The sequence below is a fragment of the Poecilia mexicana genome, unplaced genomic scaffold (genome assembly GCF_051168715.1).
Source record: "Poecilia mexicana isolate PSO_F unplaced genomic scaffold, ASM5116871v1 scaffold_16, whole genome shotgun sequence".
Taxonomy (NCBI): Eukaryota; Metazoa; Chordata; class Actinopteri; order Cyprinodontiformes; family Poeciliidae; genus Poecilia; species Poecilia mexicana.
In genome coordinates, this window is record NW_028263385.1 from 19,557,965 (window position 1) to 19,580,947 (window position 22,983).

Genomic DNA, 22,983 nt, shown 5'->3' on the forward strand with positions numbered 1-22,983 from the left:
CCTGACTTGCTTCTTTTTTTTTTACTCTTTGCACTTGTTGACCTCCTTCCCACTCATTTTTCTCCTGAGCTGAATCTGTGTAGGCAATCTTCATCACTAGCTGTAAGACTGATTGCTTTACTCTCTCCTCAAGCAATTTCTTCGTTTCCCGAAAAGTCACAGGTAAGTTTTGCTCATTAGATTTTCTATCCATTAACTAATCCTGATGCAGCCCTCCAGATCTCACCTATGCCTCTGCAAAGTTCTTCTTAAAACAAGTGATTCCGCCCCCCTCCCCCCAAACTCTTTATCTGCTCAATTGCTGGTCTAATATTCTTCTATGATAATAGGAACCCAGAGAGAGACGCGTAATCCACAAACGTGCAATCTTTCCAGTCTCATGCGGCTCACAGGTGTCATGATTTTGCAGATAAGTATTGGAAATGAGACCACTTGACCTCGAAACGTGATAGCGCTTTTGCAGTAGCGGCTCCTTTTCTGAACGCGTCTGGCCGTATCAATGGAGCCCACACGCATGCACCGCATGCAGCCCGCTTCGCCTTTAAAAACATATTGATTTCTCTCTTTCACGGGGAGCTTAACGCGATCGATTGCAGGGGCCCTTTCAAGATCAGCGCCAGTATAAGCATCTCTTCCCCTAACGCACATGCTGCCTTTTCCCCTCAGGTAATGATTGTCCTTGGTCTGGGGGAATAGTTTGTCTGCATTTAGAAGAAGTGTTTCTCTTTTCATCCAATCCATCTCCCTCCTCCTTGTGTTGCCAACACTGTGGTTAGGTATGGACCATGAATTTACTTCCTGAACAACAACAAAAAAAGAATCAAATGCAGAGCACTCCTTCTTTGACCTTTTATTATTAAACGCCTACAGATTTAGCACCTCCTTTTTCCACCTGTTAGTGGTTCCACATCTTTGTGCATCTGCATCCCAGCACAACCAAACGTGTACTCCATGTTCTCTAAGGTTTTTATGCAGACTTTTCCCACTTTAGATGAAATAAGATGCTTCTTTTAGTGACCTGCCAGTTTCTGACATCAGTCTGAGTAAAGTATGACCCACACTTCACTTTCGACTGAGTTGCTTGACAGCTTTCATGTCTGCTTGCTTCAAGTCGCCAAACAACATCTACATGAGATCAAGATCTGGACTTTGACTAAAGCAAAGTCCAGATTTAAATCATCTTCACTGTGACTAAAAGTTGAATTGCTCTGCAAATCTTGTGAATGATGCCATTCCTTCCTTTTTTCTCTATAAATACTGTAAAACTTGGCAACAGCTCTGTTTTTCTCAGCTTTTCTCAACAAGAGTAGAAGCAGCAATATTGTCATTTCCCACATTTCCTGCATTTTGATCGCCTTTATTTTAGTGCCTTTATTTTATTCCCTTGACTACGGTCTAAACACAACATCCACTTCTGCTGTGACAATCATTAAAGTATGTCATGATTAACCTTCACAATGAAAAACTATCTAGATTGATAATTGAAAAATGTTTGGAGAGAATAAAGCGATTGTCCTCAGTTTTCTTGCTGAATGAGTTTGTGTTCTTAGTCTCAATGGGGGAAAAAAATAACTTTCTTGAATCATTTATATGTCCTCCCTGCTCTTTGGAAACTCAGCTATGAACGTGAAACTCTCACTACAGAGTTTCAAATATTTGTGGTATGAACAGGCTTTAACTTTATTAACTCAAATATTTTATATGCACAACAGATTTTTCCCCCAGTGCATTCCAAATTATGCAATATCTTGCAAAGCATTAATATTCTTTTAACCGTGTCACATTTTGCTAGATCGCGACTGAAAAACTTCGATGTATTTTAATGGGATTTTGTGTGATAATCGAACATAAAGCAGAGTGCAGTTGTGAGGTCGAATGGAAAACGATGAATAGTTGCCAACCACTCTACTATAGAGCTGAAAGTATGTTGGTTGTCATCATGCCAGAAGGTGAAGCCAGTTTTAAATCTCTACCAGGTTTGTTCTGCATTCAGCTCTTTCCATCGTTCCATGGACTCTGACCAAGGTGCTGCAGCATGACGCCTCCACCACCTTGTTTCAGAATGGAATTTGTGTGCTTAGTATAATGCATGGTATTCGTTTTGCTCAACACATATGTGCAGGTATGTCTACTGTCCCCTAGCTTGCTTATAATAAACTGTAAATGGGAGTTTCCCCACATTTTTTCTTCTATCCAGACTGTCTATGAGATGTGTCTAAAGATTCTTCCAGAGGAGCTGTGGATCTCTGCAGCTCCTCCAGAGTTACCACTGGCATCTATGACGCTCCTCTGATAAAAGTCTCTTTCCTGACCCATCAGCGTAGGTAGGCGGCCATGTTTGAACTCTGGATGACTGTATTGATAGTAGAGTAGAATTGTTTTAACTGGATCTTAATAAAGGTTTAAAACTAAAGGGGTCTGAAAGTAAACAAAAGCCACAGTTTTAGATTTATTTGTAGAAAATATTCAAAACTTAAAATTTTCCTCCACTTAATTTGTGCTCTGACTTGTCTTTATCTTTCACATAATATCCCAATAAAACCAGCAGATGTACGTGGTTCTAAGGTGATAAAATGTAAAACTGTTCAAGGGGTGGAAATACTTTGGCAATTTGATGTTTGTAGTGATAAAATGTACAATTCCCTACAGTCTTAACTGAAGTAAATATACTTTAATTCTCATTTATAATTTAAAGCTCAGCTGAGTATGCCTTGGTTTTTACCATGATTAAGACCTAAGTGTGTAGAGCTATTAATGATTTAATTCAGATGTTTGAGTTTTATAATGATTTGAATTCACATGATTTATCTTGAATCTGTACTTTGCTCCCCAAAGTCAAGTGCTGCATGTGAAACTCCTTGCAACGTGCAGAACAATTAAATCTCTGCCGTGACAAGTGGTGCGTTCTCCTATGCCCCCACTGGCCTGCTATCGACTCGCAGCTCTCTCTCACACCCCCCCGCTTTCCCCCTTCCCGCCTCCTGCTGTCTCAACAATTAAATCAGTCAAGGTGAGTAGACTTTCCATTCCTCTGCAATAAAAAAAAGCAATCGCTTTTTTTTTTCTTTGCATGCAACCTTTTGCAGATTTGTGAGGTTGTACTGATCTTAAACTTGCACCCGTCGGACGTCATGCTTTCATGATGTCATCCTGTAAGTTCATATTTCAAATGCAGTCCGTTTTAGAGTAGTTCTGCTGCAAACTTGGTGCATGCATCCACCGCAGGGAAAAAAAAAAAAGATTTTCGCTATGTTTTGGTCATAGTTTTTCTGTTGTACAACACATGTATTTCTGAAGTTGATCCTCCAGAGCTGTGAATAACCAAACCTTTCCCCCTCCCCCATCTGTATTTCTCTTTCTGCCCCTTTTTGCCCCTCTGTCCTGTTCTGTCTCTCCTGCAAGCTGACTCTCTTTCCTGTGTGCTGGGGGCCAGCAGAGGGGAAGTACACAAGGAAAGAAAAGCACTCCCTGAGTTCAAGTGCACAGGCTTTAAAGACACAGCTGGCTTCAGCAAACCGGACCAATCGACGAGGGAAAATCAGCCGTGGAAGAGCAGAATAATACACCGCTGACAACGTGGTGGTGTACGTGGAGGCGGTATGGGAATCGTCTTATAAAGAGAAGAGATATTTGAAAAAAGAAAAAAAAAAGAAAAAGAAAATCCCAACAGGAAAACTGAGGAAAAATGTCTCCTCCCCCTTTTTTTTTTTCTCCATATATACTCCCTCCCACCTTGGACTCCCTCCCTCGCTCTCTCCTTCGTTTCTATCCTGCATACATATACACACTCCCACAAACACGATGACTGATGTCTTTCCCTTCTCCGGCCCACTCCGATTTTCTCAGCAGCCCTTTCTGCAGCTCCAAGACTTTCCATTTGTTCTCGGGTGAAGCATCCGGTGGAACTGGTTGTGCAGAGCTCTGGCACATGTTGTCCCAGATACACACTCAGCAGCAGCAGCAGTGGATCAGCGTGCCTCTCACTTTACCGCCTGTGACTTTATCCGCTGCCTTTCCCCTCCAGCGCTCCTCCTCGCAGGACCGACTTCCTTTGTCCATAAGGCATGTTTTCCTTTCAAAGTGCTGAATGCCAAGGGGATGAAGAACAGACAAATGGTGCTTGCGGAGAAGATGGGGAGGCATCAGTGGATAAAATCTGACACTACTTGAGTGCCGTGGAGATGCCAGAGTGCAAAACGACTTAAAAAAAAAAACACAAACGAGACTAAGAATGAGGGAACGGAGAGGAAGAATCAGATTGGAATCGGGAAAGAAGAAACTTTGGAAAAAAGGTAAAAAAAAAAGAGAATAAATTAACTAATTACAGGTTATTTTGAGCTTGATTTACAAGAAATACATTCGTAGCTCTGTGTTTTCTGTGTTTTCTGGTTTTCGCTGTGTGCGTTTTTTGTGTTCTCGGCTCTGTTTGGTTTTGTCCTTTTCCTCCCTCCCGCCTTGCAACGTTTTCCCACGAGCCCCAGCTGTTGTCCCTTAGCTGAAAAGGCATGTTTGCCAAAAGAAAACTTGTATAAAATAAGTTCAGGTCTAGCTGATGGCTTGGCGTTGGTGCTGGGGCCCAGAGAGGAACGATGAAGAAGAAGGAAGAGTGAAATTTTGCCGCTCTGTTATTCTTTCCCTTGTAAATTGTTACTCCGCTATCTCGGTGTCCTGCGAGTGGTTTTGGACTTGTGTTACTTATTCTACTTTCTGCTGATATGAATCTGAAGAATGACACAAAGTATTCGAATCATTCGTCCGTCATCCTCCCCGCCTCGAAATCGACGCGGCCCACCCCTCTACTTCCCGTCTCTGTTTGTTTTCGGTCTCAGTATGCATTCCCCGTTATACGGCTACAAACTAAACATCATCTCTGTTCTTCTAAACATCCACAAACATTGAAAGTAGCAGTCTGAATCCCCCAACGCTTTGCGCCCAAGCCTACACATGACATGATGAAGTGTGTTTGCAAACCTCCCTCCATTGTTTCATAGGGACAGACATTTTTGAGGAAACCTTCTCATCTTCGTTGATGCTCCTCATAAGATTGCCCATCTTCATCTCCAAATGTGACAAGTTCTCGCTCTATATTTGAACTCTCAATGATTGCTGCTCTGCCATCTGCCGCCATTTGGCAAAGAGCAAGTGTGGGGTGTGTTCTGATCAGTGGATCAAAAACTATCAAGTAACGTTCGCTCGATGATTTCAATAGACGGTGCTAACGAGATCGAACTCCAGCCGAAAATAATGAAATAAAGCAGACATTGTTACAACGATCTAACATTAAACTTTGGTATTTGTCTCTTTTCCAACTGCATGAATAGGTTGTGGTAAAATTACCTTAAAATAGAAAGTTGAACTCAAGCAATGAGCTTTTATTTTGTTCATGTGAACTGACTGATTTAAACTAGAGACGCAACAATCTGTCTCACAAATTAACCCTTCATGGGCTCTGATCAGCGATCACATCATCAGTCATTTGTTTTTTTCCCTTTTCAAGAAGCGCATCAAAGCTAAGAACGTTCACCATTACGATCTGTGAACTTTTCAACTAACAGCTACATTTAATGCGCTTTTATTATTACAAAAAGCCAAATTAAGATAAGGGTCAAATGTAGATCCATTGTTTTCTGTTTGTTTTGAAACTACTATCTCAATTAAGGAGCAAGCAGCACATTTTCTGAGGGCTATAAAAAATGGAATCAGTCAAAATAAGAATTGGTCGGTGAGTCCAGCGTGAAAACCTGAAATCGGTAGAGGCAGGGAAGAGTCCGATTTTTGCTGGGTGAAAGTCCATTTCACACTCAATCAGCTCTCACTTTATTAACAATGAAAAATATGTTTCTGGACATGACATTTATGTGCTGGGTTTTCTCAAATGTTCACTTTTTGAACATGGGAAAGGCTTAATCAGACAAATTAAAACACACGAGTTGGTGAGTGGAGTGGTGTCAGCCACAGATTAAAAAAGTTTCTTTAATGAAATGCCAGAGAACATGCTGGAGAAGTTTTTCCAGATTTAAGCAACATAATAACACAGCATGCCCCTCCTGTACTTAATGCTGCTGGTCACTGCCTCCTCTAGTTTTTGATTGTGTGTGTGTGAGTATATATATATATATATATATATATATATATATATATATATATATATATATATATATATATATATATATATATAAAACTGAAGGAGTGTCATCCATTACTCTGATTAAAGGAGCGATTCTTTAAAACTACAGGTGGCAAGCTACAAGCAGTGCACATGTGAATCCAGATACCCAAGCAGCTAGCCTGACTAATTAACCAGATATCAGCTTGATATGCCTGTGTGACTCTATAAATAGCAAAAAGTATAAGCACTTACAAAACAAGAACAGAATCTCTATTTTTCATTCAAGTCTCAGCATGAAAACCACAGTTATATGATGGATTTTTTTAGCAGCAGAGGGAACAATTGTTGCTCCTCTATTTTAAGTTAAGATAATTCCTTCATCTTATAATTTTAGTTTTAAATTTCTCTCTCCATACCACGATGCTGGTAGGTTTGCCACATTATCTCGCCACGGCAGTGCAAGGTGGCAGGACCTCTGCAGGGATAAAATGTGGTTCCTTTCTCATCCAGCTCTTTGTAAACTTTCATTCTGACCCCAAAACACCTGAGAGTTTACAGGTACTTCTATTGTTTTGTTTTGTTTTTCCTAAATATCCTCTTTTATTTTCTTTTTCTATCTCTTTGCTATCATTCCTTTGTAGGTTTTGACACATGTATGCAAGCCATGAAACTGCTTTGACATAAATATCTCCGTTCTGCTATGTTTGTGAATCAAAAGTTTAATTTTCTAAAACTACAAGAGCAATGAATATGTCAGGGCTATTGAGAGCCGCTCTCATGTGATAACACTTGAATTGTAAAAGCTTTTCAGACCTTCAGCTCATCTCAACAGGACGGCTTTCATGTATCAACTCTATACACTCTGGCAGAAATAATGGATTGCCTCGGATCATTTTAGTAAAAAATAAAAATAAAGAATCCATTGGGTATGTTAAACCTTTTCAACTCCGCGCTGCCACTCACTGCTCCCCAGCACATCTACACATCAGTGTGGCCAGAAAGGCATTTATTTGCTTCACTTTTGAAAACATAACTCGCCCTTCGCTATCAATTATGCAGCTCGGGTGTGAAAGGGACGGGAACAGGGCCACACGCAGCAGGCTCCGAGGTCCGGCACGGAGAGAAAGCGCCGCACAATGTGACCGCTGTAGATGTACGCAGCCGCTCTCTCACGGCCTGAGCGAGAGCCGTTCCCCCTGGACTCGGTGTTCCAGTTGCATCAGTGTTTGTCTGCCTTCTCTAGGACACAGGGGCTGAAATGGGGCTGGAGCAGAAAGCTCCATCTGGATACCCAAAGGGCTTCTCGACATTATTAGAACAGCACTAATACTCTGTCTCTGTCGCGCTGAAGTCCACTACCAGTTTAAATCTCTTACGTTGTGTTTGGTTCTGATGCAGGAGGTTTATTTGTATTTCTAATTTGCATTTAATTGCACTCATCTGGCAGTTGCAAACAAGTTGCTGCTAACCGTAGTTATTTTGTAAAATGGGATGAGAGAATTTAGATTTGATAAGCTTGCTATCCAAAGCACACCTGGAAGTCCGCACTGCTAAAAAAAAAACAAAATTAAAGGTTTTGGAATGGCTTAGTCAAAGTCTTGACTTAAATCTGAATCTGTTGTTTAACTTTACACAGAAAAACCCATGTTGTGGTGGAATTAAAAATAATTATGAAAATAAGAGTGGGTCAAAATTCCTTCTGAATGACGTGAATGCCAGTGTTTGCAAATGCTTGATTGCAGTCGTTGCTGCCAAGGTTGCGCAGCCAGTTATTAGGTTTAGGAGCCAATTACTTTTTTACGGGATTGTTGTCTGAGATTAAAGGCAACAATGCTTTGATCTCAGACAACAACTAAGTGTGTTAATTGCTGCCTGAGGCTCTTAAGAGTGCCGAAAAAAAGCAAAACTAAGAAAATTGAAAATTATTCATTCTCTCTGATTCTAAATCAATATCTTGTTGATTATTTTAGTTATAACAATGTCATCTCTCGTATTTATTTGTCTTGTTTTTCATACTTGCTTACAGAATAACCCACAAACTTCAGTGTTTTTCTGAGGGCCGCCGGCAAACCTGCACTCTGCCGTTTCATAGACATGTCGCTCGTTACTTGCCAGCTGCTGTTTTAAAACCCGCATTAGTTTAAAAACAGGAACAGGGTGGCACTACTTTTCCACAATTGACTGTCTGTATGTTTTTCAACTGGAAATATTCCCTCCCTGCTGTATTTGTCAGTCTTGTAATTGAGAGAAAAGTGCAGCAGGTTTCAGCTGACCAGCATTATGCAACAGGTGTGGGAGGGGCAGCGCCGTGTCCTGTGTTCCCCACAGCCGCACGAAACTCTGACCACTTCTGAATTTTACCCGGCACCTGGTAAGGAACTTAGGCTTAGTGACATGAAGGAAAGGTTGAACATTTAAAATGTATTTTATAAAACCAACGTTTACTTTTATTCCCCACCGATGCTTAATGAGATCCTCCAGCATACAACACAGACACCGTTTTAAATCTTCACCTTCAAAACCACTTCTTAAAGTCCAAGTCAGTCTGGACTGGCTCTGTTACGCTGACCCTTATATACTATAGTATATAAACTGTATAATACCTGACATATCCACTTATTTTGTGTTTGTTTTTGTTAGTTTTCCCATTCTAGTACAGTTTCACTGTAACTGAGTAACTCACTTTGTTTCAATTTTTTCATGACTGTTAAACAATGTCTTAATCTTTAATTTTTTCTAAGCTAGAGCTTTAATATGATGGCCTCGCCCATCATATTAAAGAAGATAATTTCAAGCTGCAATAAATTAAGACCAAACTACATGGCTGCAAGGGACAGTATTCAGCTAACCTGTAATTGCAATACGTGAATGCCGAGTGTAAGGTGATGTTGGAAAAAAAATAATAATAATTTCCCTTCCTTAGTGAGCATTTCAAAAAGGCCTGACAAATGGAAATATTCCTCTCAGCAAGCATTTTTGATTTTTAGATCCTACAATTCAGCTTGACCCAAGAAAACATGAGGAACTTGAGAACAGGGTGTGTGCCGTTTCAGTGAAAGAGCAAGTCAGAAAATATTTTCTGGTCTTATTTAGACAAATCAGAAATGTTTCGCGAATTATAACTTGTTGATTTTGGTGCCAAAGAAAGAAACCAAAACGAAGATATGATGCAAAAGCAACAATGAGGTAAAGCAAAATTTGTCCCGTATTGGTGCAGGAATGCAACCGCACAAATATAAGTGAGTTAAATTTGAGGATCTTTGATCTCCACTGACGTGGTGCAGCAAAAATGGGACAAAATGCAAGTTTTGTTTACTTATCTTAAAAAAAAAAAAAAAAAAATCATTTTTGAGAAGGGGCTCTAAGAAATCTTCACAGTAAAATGAAAGACATAGAAATGTCCATCTTGAGCTAATGCAAGGTCATAGGTCATTCAGAAAACTCACTATGTTAAAGATCTGCCTACACCATGCTTGTACACAAAATGAATAATGAAGGTTTGTTTTAGTTAACTTGACCTTCTTGCATATTTCTTATACACTGCGAACACATAACCAGCAATTTATTTCAAAAGTCTGACATAGGGAGTCTCTTGAGAGATGTGCAGATTTGTTATATAATTTCCTCGTGCTTCATTTGGAAATTACTTGATATTTATGGCCAGTTGTTATACATCTAGTTTGATATGATAGAAATGCAGCTGTAGCTTGAACTACCATCTCGAAAATCATAACACATCAAACCTTTAAGCAGCAGAAGGCGACATCCCGTCTTGTCACAGGTTCACCAACACTGGATCGTGACATTGCAAAACACCTTTTTCTGGTCTGGTGCGTCTCGATTTGAGCTGCAGCATTCAGGGATAATGCATCATGTCAAAGCTCAAATGCTAAACGTGATCATAGCTAAGTGCTCTCCAAAGCCTCTGGATCTCAGGGTAAGAGAGAGTACTTTTTTGGGATGCATGTGGCAGGAGATTTGCGTCATGGATGTGCATCCAAAAGAAATGTGCAGCAAATGCAAGATGCTGACAAGAGTCTGTAAGAAATGCTTCCAACATCAAGTTAAAAAGTGGCTCAACCCAATACTGGCAAGGTGCACCTAATAAAGTGGCCATTGAGTGCAGATGCAAGACAATCATTCATAATAACACACCTATTGTGCAACAAAATCCCGCAGATTGCCCTTCTGTGGGTGCGAGTTAATGTTTTCCACAACACCAAACAGTGCTGAAATTATTTCCAGTAGGCGAGTCGATATCAATGAATAGCTTCCCGGTGGATTCGCCAGGTGGCCGCCTCGTGTGCTCAGGAGCAGGCAGAGGCGGCAAGGTGGGGGTTAATATTTGCAGGCTGCAGGAATGTGTTTGGAGTCAGCAGCGAGAATTCCTCAGTTTTGCATTAGTAGGTCACAGTGCTGCCTCTTAGCTCTCCCATATCAATCCCCTCCTGCCTGTCTCCTCTTTCTCTCTGCACAGCTCTCATCTTTATTGCCACGTTCTTTCCCATCTCGTTTTCGATGCACATCTTTTTCTCTTTCTGTGCTCTCTCTCCCTCAACTTTTGATCCTCACCATTTCCCCTCTTCTCTCCAGCGCCTTAGATGTGTCAGACATCCTTAGAGCCCCAGGAGTTGGGGGTTGGGGAGGAGGTAAAAAAAAAAAGAGAGAGAGATAGAGAAAATGTATGAGGGTACTAATGTTAGTGCAGGGTCCTCATTTATGATTTATGGGGCAGGTTTCTGACATGCAGTCCTTGTTGATGTTATCAGGTTTCGTCGTTGATTGTTTTCATCTGTATAAGAATATATTAGGTTTTTAAAATAAGTTTATGTAAAGGCATTAGAAATTTCACAGTGAGCTGACTGAAACGACTCATTGACTAGTTTGTATTATAGATTTGTTGCAGAAACCCAATTTTCCTTAAATTAATTTATTCCCATTCATGTGTGTCTCTTGCTTTACGGATATTGACTGGACTAAAATATGTTTCTTGTCTCGAACTAAACGGCAGCATAAATGAATCCCCTTGAATATATATGTTTTTAATTACTTTACATAAGGTTGGGTGATGTAGAATTTAATCCAGTGAGGATTTGGCAGCCCTGCATGATTCACAGGAAGAACGCACCGCAAATGGCTTTACAGACAAACCCACTGTTATATGAGAGTAATAAACCAGAAATATGTTTTGTATGCTGATGCATTAGGTGCTTACATGTTGTTTTCATTTTATAAATGATGTCGAAGTTGATGAGTGCGGTATCAAAAACAGATGAAGGGTCAATGAAATATTAAAGAAGCCTTTTTTTAGAACATCTCCTTTGGTTTGTAGTTGGATGTGACTGTAAATGCTTCCTCATCTGACATAAAAATCTGACATCTCCCTCAGACCAGGTCCCACAGTAATTAAACCGTGTTCATCCATTTACCTCTGGTTAAAACTAGAAAATAATTTCAGAAAGGAGCATCGCATTGACAGTCTGACAAGGTGATGGTCGTTTGATGGTCTGGAACTGTTTTACTGCTTCGGGTCTCAACCCCCCTCCCCACCCCCCCGATCTGAAAACTATTTCTTTGTATTTACTTTGGTTATCATGGACTGATACACGATGTATAATCTGAAGACAAAAAAAGCAAGATCTGAAAAATGTGAAAGGGGGCAGATACTTCTTCAAGGGCCGATGCATCTAGCCTCGCCAAAACTTACGAATGCTACTCGTCACATTGAGCCTTCTTGTTTTTATGTCAGTGCTGGTAAAACTCCAACTCTGTTGATATAATTTGAAAAACATCAATGTCACAGAATGCTGAATGTTTTTTTCAAGAAACTGAGAATCTCCACTTTTTTTTTTCTTTTTACAACGGAAAAGGGATTTAAAAATCACAGCTGTGGACGTCCTAATGCCAAACACACATTACAACACTCTTTCGTGTTTTCTTTACAATAAGAACAAACTGTTGATGAAGCCCTGATTTTGAGCTGCTGGAAATGATCTATTGTTCTTTATTTTTGTGTCAGTATAGGATTGTAGCCTTGGTGTTTTCTGTTTTGTTTTTTTTTATTGGGTGCCAAACATGTTGCCATGAAAACAATTTAAAAGTGGCAGCATCATCTTTGAAATGCTTGAATAAATGTCACCAGCCAGGCCTGTGAGCAGGCTTTACTTCACTCAGTCAAGTCAGACAGTAGGTGTTGCTTTCATTTTTTACTTTAAAATACGAGTCTCTAATACGAATCTGGGTTTTTACAAGGTCTTAAAAAAAAGTCCAAAATTTGATCAAGTAAATTTGAGGCCCTATAAGCTTTTAAATATGCCTAGATTTTTAATACTAATGCTAACACTTAATTCATTGCTTCTTTCCTTTTTTTTAATTTCAATTAAATATATTTGTTTTGTGTGATATTTGATTATTCTGTATGTGTTGCTGTGGAGGAATTTGTGTAGAAAATTAGTCCATGATCCAATAAGGTAGAGCCTAACAAAATCATGTCAAAAGGAATATTCAATAAAAATAAATAAATAAAAACACTACAGTGCTTCTGAAAATGGCATTCTGGATGTCTAAGCAATCAAAATCAAACAGTCACTCTTCTATTATCTTCTAAGAGTGTTGTTGGTCAAGGGAAGACAAACATTTTATGCTTCTTTGCTTGAAATCAGGGAATTAAATCCAGTAGTTGGCTGAAACCTGTCATCAGCAGCCTAGTGTTTGCTGCAGTTTTGGAAATTGGCTGAACTCGTGGTGACATGACCAAATAAAAAAACATTAGTTTAAGTCGGCAGGCATTGTTACCTTGCGTAAAAGAAGGAATAAGTAAGCTAAATAAATGTTTTATCTTCTTAAGTCAATCAAGTTCCTTTTCCTCAATTTCCTCAAATGTTAATGGGAACTGAAAGTCTTTCAAAACGACTAAACTTAGCATACTGACAATTCTGAAATTTGTAGAAAACACTTGCCTCATTTCTCCTAGTAACTAATATTAATTTTGATTAATAACAGAAAAGAGAAAGCCTAAAAAGTCGACAAATACAGCATTCAGTCTCGCCTTTCTCACACTGATACTCACACTCCTCCCAGCAGGTGGCGGTAATGCCTCCTAAAGTTCGTTTGCCAACTGCAAAGTTGATGCACAGAAGGTGGAGTAACAAACTTTGGAGTCGGCTCAGTGTAAAACATTGAAACGTTGTGGAAAGCACAGACAACAGAGCTGTTTGTTACAAAAGTCCTGCTTGGTCCACCAAGAAATATAAATCTACAACTAATATGGCTACGAATGTGAATCTGTTTAAAATGTCCTCTGTCAGCCAAAATGTAGTTGAAAACTCATTGGTATTGTGTGAAATATTATTTCATAAAACTTGATTAATTTACAGTTCAGTATTTACAAACTTCAAATGAGTTAATAAATTTGACATTTGTCAAGATTGGGGTTTTTTTGTGTGGCTTTTTTAAAGCAAAGATCAAATATTTTTTAATCACTGTGCCAATAAAAAGAACACCTCTAGTTCACTTGAAATAACTCTTTCGCTATTCAATTAAGCAAAGAGGCAAAAATATGTAAGTCAGATTTATGCACTTTAAGCGTATTAATTTACTGACAGTGGTTTGAAGTGTCACTACGTCTCCTCTGGTAACATATTGATGGCATTCACAAGGCTCTCCATTACACTTTGCAGTGATAGACATGCTCTGCGATGGTGTTGGAGGTGTCAGTGATGCCTGCATCACACATCGTCTCCCTCGAGCGTGCCAGTTCTCTGGTGCCAGACAGAGAGAGGAGGAGGAGGAGGAGGAAGGGAGAGCGTGGTGTGAAGAAAGCAAAGGGAAAATAAAGATGAAAGCATGAAGAAATAAAGTTGTTCAAGAACTGGAGACAAAGTGGGTTTGAAGTGAGACAAAAAGCATCGAGAAATGAGGGAAAGGGTTTCATGTCGGACAATAAACGAGGTGGAGGATTTGTTTTTGCATTTAATGTCAGTCAGATGGGCCAGTATTATTGTTATGGTATTATAGACTTGGCAAAAACACCACCATTTCACAGCATTCAATTCAATTCGGTTTATTTATATAGCTGCATTTCACACAACACGTCATCTCAAGGCACTTTACCAAAATGTGAATTGAATTTAGTTTTATATGATCCAAATTGATCGTATAAAACCAAACAATGCTGCCAATGTTGGTGTGGGTCATTTTAACAAAAATTGTCTAAATATTATTTAAAACAACAAAAAAAAGCTGGATTATCTACAACTCGTGAAGGGACTTTATTCTTTAATTGCAATAATAGTAATGCATTTTATACATAGTGGTTTCTAAGTATTCTTAATAAATCAAACAATGCAACATAGCAAATAAAAACAAACAAAAAGACCATCCACTTAAAAACCTGCACTAAATGTATTGCTTTTAAATATTCAATATGTTAGATGTTATATATTGCCACTTTGGCAGTTTTACACTTAAACTGACTTTAAATTCATCTCACTACTTGTGACTAGAGTGGAAATTAATGGTTAAATTTTCAAAAAATATTTTTATTTGAAAATACCTACTTTCTAAGTCATTACCATAAATAAAACTTATTTTAGACAGATTAAACATGGGCATACTCGGTAACAGTAGAGTAATGTTTCTTTATCCATTTTAAACAAGGACATTTATACACTTTTGGAGATAATGTGAAGTCAAATTATTTTTTAGTCCAGGTCGATAGTTGTACCAACCCAAACCTGGTTATTGAGTCATTTAAGCTTTATCATTTTGATAAATTAAGCTTCACAGCTGCAGCTTCAGACCTCTGTTACCTTGATGAGAGTGATGGGAGGTGCTCCTTTAGTTTCCATGCCAACACTGTCATCGTTTTTTGCAGCTGGTAATACTTCAAAGCAATCAATTCGTTTTTCTTGTCAACACATATGCACAGTCGCCTTTTCTTTTTTTTTTCGTACTGTGCAGTAGGCCTGTCCTGATAAATTTTACTGGATGATAAATTGCCCCAGAAGTTATTGCAATAAGCGATAATATTGTTGCTTAGAGACAATTTCCAAGCAATGTAATGGTGAAGGCATAATAATAATGCAAAAACACAATCTCAAAGACTAAAAAACTTAAAGTCTTAATGAACATTTAACACTGGAACTGGAAAACGTTTTAAAATATCCAAAATAAACAACAGGGGGAAAAAAAACAAATAAAATGAATTACAAAGTCTTTGTAAACAAAATTGTCCTTAAAAAAAAAGGACAAGTTCAGACCAGACTGAAGACTTTTATAATCCAGTTTTTGGTAGAAAGAGAAAAATAATAAATCATGCAAAAGAAAATCATTTTAATTTATCATGCAATTAATTGATTTACCGTTTATTGTGATGGGCCTACTGTGTAGTAACAGGTGGAGGAGGGGCACCACTCGGTGCTCCATAAGCCAGAGAAAACGCCTTTAACTTTTGCATTTTCTCTCATCAAATGGTCTTTGACTTTACCTTCACACGGCTCGGTAAAACATTTAACATCCTTGTCCTGATTCTCAGAATCACTTCAGCAGCTTTCTCTGATCGAACGCAGTGTCAAAGCAACTTTAACAAGTCAGGGATGAACAGGTCCATAGTGGAAGGGAAACCTGCTGTCTCCAGCTGCTCTCTGGTCAGCGTGGGTCAGCAGGGTCACGTTTGTAAGATGAAAGGAGCGGCTCCGGTTGGCTGCTTCCAAAGGGGGGAAGGAGAGGTCAGGAAGTGGCCCCAGCACAAACACCAGACTCATTGTTCAAGTTCAAGGTAACACTGAAAAGGGTTTTCATTCACTTACCTCAGCCTGTGACGGGTCTGCCTTTTTTTTTTTTTTTAAGGGGCTCATAATTGGAGGAAAACATTGCCCTTGGCATCGTCTGACGCTGGTGTCATGCTGATATAATTGTAAACTAATTATGCCACTTTTATCTATTTAATTAGGGGGTTTTGATGCTGACTTGAGGGGCTGGGTGGGGAGAGGGACAGCAGAAAAGTTTCTTAAAATGTAAAATGTGCTCAGATGTGACCTGTGCTCAGGTGCTCCTTCAGACAATGAACAAGGTCACAGCCAGAGGGTCAGATGTCGGCCCACCTCCTCTCCTCCGTCCCTCTCTGTTGTGTCTGCTCACTCGTCAGCTCCTCATTAAGTCCTCACAGGGGAATTTCCTGTTCGCCTCCTTTGCTTCTCCGTTCCTGCTCAAAATGGAGCAGCGTATTAGCTCTTTTTACAAAGCATGAATAATTAAATCCTTCACAGTTACTGTGCTGACGATGGGAACTAACGGCTTAAAGGTTGTAACCACACGCCAGGAATGCAAACTCCCCTTAAAGCAGAACCGAAGCAGCTGAAATGGCCAAACCTTTGCAAAGTCGAGGCTTGTAATTGATGACTTTGTGCGTTCAATAAAATACAGTACAACACACAAACACGCACACGCGCGCGCAGAGAAACACACTGGCAAATAATTCAGCGTCTGACTCACTCCCTTTAACAGAAAGTCAATAACAATACAGGAATGATTAATCAGTCTCTCTGTGGCCCCTCCCTCGCTGCTCACCACCTTCCACTCTCTCTTCTCAACCCCTCTCGCCCTCTCTCAGGCTCGCTATCGATCTGAATGCATTTGCTTCCCATTTATCCGTTAGCATCCCTCCCCCCATCGCGTATGCGCTGCCGCCGCATCGAGCGGCCACAAAGAACCTTTTTACTCAGGAGTGTCTTACAGGGGCGCAAACGGCACACACCGATGCGGCAGCGCGCGTCGACGCGGCGTGCACGCCCTCCTACACTCTCGCGGACTCTGCACTTGGCCGCATTGCACCGAGGGATTTGGCTTGATTATTCCGGGGCCGCGTTGTAGTGCAAATTAGGAGGGGTCCATTTCACAGTGCAGGTGCATTACATGTGTGTGTATTTGTGTTTGTATGCTGCGTGCGCGCTCGTGCACGCGCACGCACACACACACACACACACACACACACACACACACACACACACACACACACACACACACTAGCCTTAGGACAAAGCGGTGTTCTTAAAGGTTTAACTGACTAACTCCCCCCCCAACCAGATTTCCCCAAGCTCCCCTCTTGCCATTCTGGATGGTGGCACACAGGTTGCCATGACACCAGACTGTTTTGTCTGCCCTTTGACCTCTTTAAGGGGTTCTGTGGTAAATCAGGCATTACATGAGAGGGCCAAATACAAGAGTGGGGTGGGAGGGAGGAGGACGGACCGCGTTTCCTCTGTAAAAATGAGGTCCAAAAGGTTCCTCTATACATCCGCTTTGTACCGAGCGAGAAGGTGGGGAGCCTCCATGAGGCTCGCAGCGAAACAAAGACACATGTGCACATGAAGGCACGGCAGCGCTCTGCAAGGGTAAATGAACTAAGCTGAAGCTCCCAGGAGGTGGGGAGTTATTATGCTCATTGTGCAGTTGGCCAGCTAAAGCTGTTTGGCTGCTTCTTTTGAAGTTATATTTATCAAGCCAGAGCAGGAGGCTTAGCACTCGGAGCTGGTGTGCAGCTTTGTCCACGCTGCAGAATGTCTGCGTGCGTGTGTGTGTGTGTGCGTGCGTGCGTGTGTGTGTGTGCACAGAAATAGCTTTCAGATTTTGAGATTTGAACACCCTCAAATGTGGATCTAAATAGTTTTGACAGGAGCAAATTTAAGCTGCCGTTTTGCCTCCAGTAACGTTTTTCTCTGGCACCTTTAAGCAGTGAAACTTTGAAATGAAGCTATCTGACAGACTCAGCATCACTGACCCACTGCAGGTCATGTTGGGGTGACTTGGGTAATATCCAAATTGCATCTATTATTAACAACACTTAAGGAGCAGCAAACAAAACAAATTGAGCATCAAATAATTATAATGTAACCCATAGCTTAAATGTCCCTTTTGCTCTGTTAATTCTCCTTATTTATGGGTTATAATTTTTATTTTAATGCGCTGTTCTCTCTTTGTTTCACCTACTTTATGTATTCAGTTAACCGTCTTAACTTACAGATAAACGTTGACTTTAAACATTTTTTCTAGTATTCAAATTATTTAAAAGGCAGAGGTCATTAAAATTCAGTTTGACAGAAAGATCAAGTAAAACAGACTTATTATGTGAGCCTCTCATGTAATTCATTCACTGCTGGTTAACTTTGACTCCTGGTTTTTTGCAGCTTTACTTCCTTTTAATCATTATGCCTGATGTTTTTGTGTGTGTGTGTTTTTCAGCTGGCTTCAGCTTCGGCATTATGAGGCGCAGGCCATGAAGTAAGTGATTTCAAGGTAACATCTTTCCGGAATATTTCTGTACACTTATCTCCAATTTTACAGCATGAAATATTTTTTACACAATACACAAACAGACGCCCACAGATTAGACGGCTGTATTAACGACAATGGCTCATGGGAATTTGGCCTGTCTAACCCTCGAGGAAAATAATGAATTTAGGAAGAAAGAAAAAAAAGATGGAAGGAAATAAGGGAGGTAGAAGCCAAAAGAAGAGAGGAAAAGACAAACATCAGACTTTGGTTGCAGTAGGTGTAACTGCACAATTTTTCCAGATAATTTATGACAGTGCTGGATATTTTTTATCTTTTGGGGGACTAAATATGCCCTCCGGATGTCCATAACACATTCAAGCTCTTGACGTGAGAATTTCTTTCATGACAAAAGATTTTGCCAAAGACGCACGATAAATCTCACAGGTACAAAAAGCTTAAAAAGCAGGACATACTCTGTGAGATAAGTGCTGCTACTAAATTTAGTCTATGTTTAATAAAGGCAGTTAGATACCACTATACATTTTATTTGTTTGAAATTTCTGTGTGAATGAGTTTTCTTACAGTCTAATAACATCTCATGTCTATGTCCTGCTTTTATTGTGTTTTGCTCTTTATCTTTTTTTTATCTTTTAATGTATGTCAAGTTTTTCTAGCACATAGTTGTGAGTGTTTTGAAAATGTTTATAACATTTATAAAATGCATATTGTACTCAGTATGGATTATTTTATTTTATTTTTTTTGTTTTACCCTTGTCTACATATTTGCAAAGCAAAACATCTGCTGTTTAACCCTGGCAGTGTGCTCCAGTAAAAAAAGCACAAAAACCTGACAGCACTGAATTGAGACGTTAAAAAACGCTCATGCAGTATTCATAATCTCAGTTCTCCTTATATATTTAGTCGAAACTGACAGCTTGGTTGGCGGTGTGCCTAAAATCTTATCCACAAACTAGCACAAGCTGCTAATTTTAGGCTGTGTTTACAGCAGATTGTGATATCTCTGAGGAGCTTTGGACCATGGATCTAAATATATATTTTGCTCTTGAATTAATTGGCCAGAAATGATTTCATCTAAGCATGTTTTGCAGCCGACGCAGTTGTGTAGGTATTAATCATTTAGTGAGCTGCTGTGATGCAGCTCATGAAACGTTGAGGCAAAGGAGATGATAATAATTCGTATCAACATACCAAAGTCGGTTGCCCTACCAAGCTTCTTTTTTTTGTTTTTTTTTGTCCTGATTGCACCCCCTCCGCCCCGCCTTCAGTGCCACATCAGGCACATTCTTCCAGCTCGGCGTTTGATTGGAATCTCTGAAAGGGCGGCGTTACAAAAGGCCACTCACACACCAATCCCTGCCTGCGTAAACTGACAGCTGTGCCATGGCAACAGTTTGGCGAGTTGCCAGGCTCTCCAAGTTGCCAGGCACGAGGTTCCCATGGCAACGTCCATTTTGCCATCTTGGTCGGCGAGGTTGGTGTCGACCGAGGCGGATTACCGCAGGACAGAGAATTGCTTTCACCTGGGAGGAGGAAATGCATTCATATTTCAGCAGGCCGCGGCGGCGCTCCGAAACATTAAAAAACATTGCAACATTGATGTCACCCTCCCAGTCAGAGATGTTGCATGTATTATTCAAATTCGACGCAATAGCAGCAGTTACGTATTGATATTTAAATCTAACAACTGATGCATAAAAACCCAGGCCTGACAGGACAAGAGTTTTCCATTTTCCCAGAGGTAGACTGTGTTCAGTTTACAGTCTCTACGCCACGAAATCACAGATAGAAGAATAGTTCTGTTGTGTTTGCTGGCCAACCCCACTGAGCATTCCCTCAAAAGTGACACGGGAGTCTGCGTTGCTGTAAAGTTGTGAGGATAGTGATGGAGCATGTGAGGAATTTTGGACTCGGAGTGACATCGCCCCGTTTAGGAAGCGCCCTTTGAATATTTTTCATATCAGTCCTACGGTAGATTTTTCACGGCCCAGGCAGGCCTGCTTCAAGGCGCAGCCAGAGAAACAAGGAGGGATAGCTGACATTGGCACAATTACACTGCATTTCTGGGTGAATTCACTGTGAAAATATTGCAGAGATGGGGAGTTAAGTAGAGAAGCTCGCAGGTATTAAAAAAGAAGATTGGCTCCCCGACCGACCGACCAACCGTCCATCTGCCGAAAAGAAGGCGGTGGGGGGGATTGCTGCAGGAGCGTGGTTGAAAGGGTAAGAGGCGGGAAGGGCTGAGTGAATGAGCAGAGGGAGGAGGAAAAGTAGGGAGAAGAGGGGGGTGCAAGTTGAAAGGAAGTTGCAGACATGGATAAAGTCTTTTATGCTCCCCAAAAAACTGAGGAACGATGATGGAAGATATGAAGCTGGAAGCAGCGGCCCCGCTGGCTCCTGCACCTATACAATATCGTAAAGAATGAGACTTTGTTTGCAGTAAAGTGTCTCATTTTCACAAAATGTTAAACACATCAAGTAATTTTTAATTTTTTTTGCAATGTGGAATATTTCAGTCCAGGTTAGATGTGCATCTCAAGCTGGTTCAAATATCTGAACAGCATCGAAATACTCTTTTGTTTTATTCAGAAATAAATTAGATGATTCATAAATCTCAAATTGTGTTTAGAGTTTTGTAATCTATGTTAGGTTAGGTTTTTGGACCAGAGATGGTAAAATGTAGCCCAGATTCCTTATAAAACAACAGAGCTATTCATTATGCAGCTGTGCTTTCTTACAGTAGCCAATCTCTTTTGACTGTATGTCACATAAAATAGCACAAAGAGGACAGCCGGCTGATGCACTGCTGTCCTCACGTTCTACGTAAAAGTATTGCGACAATGTGATTTTAGATTGACTGTGGAGCTTTTCTTTTCTTCTCTCTACTCTCTATAGTAACTTGAATACGGATTCCTTAAGTGCTAAGTGATCGTTTCAAATGGATCCGATGTAATGTGCTTGAATATTCACAAGTTCAATAGAATCTGTTTTTGCACTTCTGCTCCCAATACTGAAATTCTCTCGCTGGCATGTAGACAGCATATCATCTTGCCCCAGATATGTCTGAATCAGTGCTCAGAGTAACTTAACACTCCTGGCTTGTAGCTGTTGGAATGTACCACTCTGCTAGCCGTCCTGTAGTGAAAGCCCCACAATTACACATTCTGAGAGAGAGAGAGAGAAAGAGAGAGAGAGAGAGAGAGAGAGAGAGAGAGAGAGAGAGAGAGAGAGAGAGAGAGAGAGAGCCAAAAAGGTTTGGGGGGTTTTGAAATTCATCATCATTTTTGACACGGAGGGGAACTCTGCATCGACCGTGAAGCAGAAGTCACCCAGATTAAGATGTCACAACTGACAGCAGAGCTGATGGCGATGACAGATGGCAGATGGTTTTTAACTCTCATGAAAATCTGTCAGCTATTTAGTGGAATCTGAGCAGTAGTTATTTAAACAACTCAAAATGGCTGGTAGGTTTTATCTGGGAAGATTGATGTGAGCTTAATTAGCGTCTTTCTGAGCGAAGATGTTTTGTAGACACCTGCGCTAAGGCCGTGAAGCAGAGTGCTGCCTCTGGTTTTGCTCTGTTGCTGAGCCTGATGGCTCTCGAACCATAGGAGGGAAAGGAGACGTTAAATATGAAGGCAAGCTGAAGTTTGCTTAGTCACCAGTAGAGGGCACCAAATCCCAAGAAATGAAAGGAATGACTCAAGGTTGGAAAGTCTTTGTAGTACTCACACCAGCTGTTTTGTGGACATAAAAAAAAAACATCTTTCAGGCTTGTGTCCTTGTGTAATAATTTTTGATTATGCAAGTTGTCTTTTTTGTTTCACACAGGAAGGTTTGCAGGGAAAATGCAACACTAAAAGACAATTTGTACTTGTTCATGTTGTCATATCTGACAATAAAATCACTATTACGGAACCAAACCTTTTCTATTATTGTTAGTTTCACTGGATTATTAATTTTATTACTTCTATTTTTGTGTAATTTAAGCGATTATTATTTTTAAAGACAATGTTTTCCTTTAAAAAGGAATAACAGTAATAACTAACAGCAAGGCATTTCCCCTTTTTCCCCTTTCCTCTTTTGTTATTTTCTTATTATTTATTAAAATGAATCATTTATTATTATAATTTCTTAAACTTCAACCCTGTAACACCCAGCAACCAATTCTTTGGCTTTGTCTGTGAACCTTTTTTTGTTTTTTACTGAAGTTTTGCTTTTGTTTTTTTTAGAAAAATGGTAATAATACCTCTACGTTAGGACTGTTCAGCTTAAAAATGCACTAGATTAAATTGCTAGGAGGATGTCAACAATGTGGCAGCAGTGAAGGAAAAGCATGGAAGGACATGAGGTAATTGGTTGTCTGGAGGACGGGAGGCAGACAGGTGCAGAGTGTGTTCACAGACACCTACGTCCTGCTGTTGAAGATCTTGTCTGGAGAGCAGCTCTACAATCTGGGCTCTGCAGTGTGAGGTAGTTGGTTGTATGGTTTCGCATAATAAACAGCATGGAGATAACTGTACAACCTTCTAGCTTTCCCTGCGGAGTCACTTGTTACGACGGCCGGCGTACCCCCAGCAGAG

The 22,983-nt window shown here is 40.2% G+C and overlaps 1 long non-coding RNA gene across 1 annotated transcript; it reads left to right on the plus strand.

Moving 5' to 3' along the window:
- The first annotated feature begins 1,980 nt into the window (after positions 1-1,980).
- LOC106919190 (uncharacterized) lies at positions 1,981-22,094 on the plus strand. The gene is made up of 5 exons (XR_001418575.2): positions 1,981-2,122; positions 2,198-2,324; positions 2,836-3,010; positions 3,403-4,292; positions 18,350-22,094. It is a non-coding gene; the product is annotated as an uncharacterized LOC106919190 (long non-coding RNA).
- The last annotated feature ends 889 nt before the right edge of the window (positions 22,095-22,983 follow it).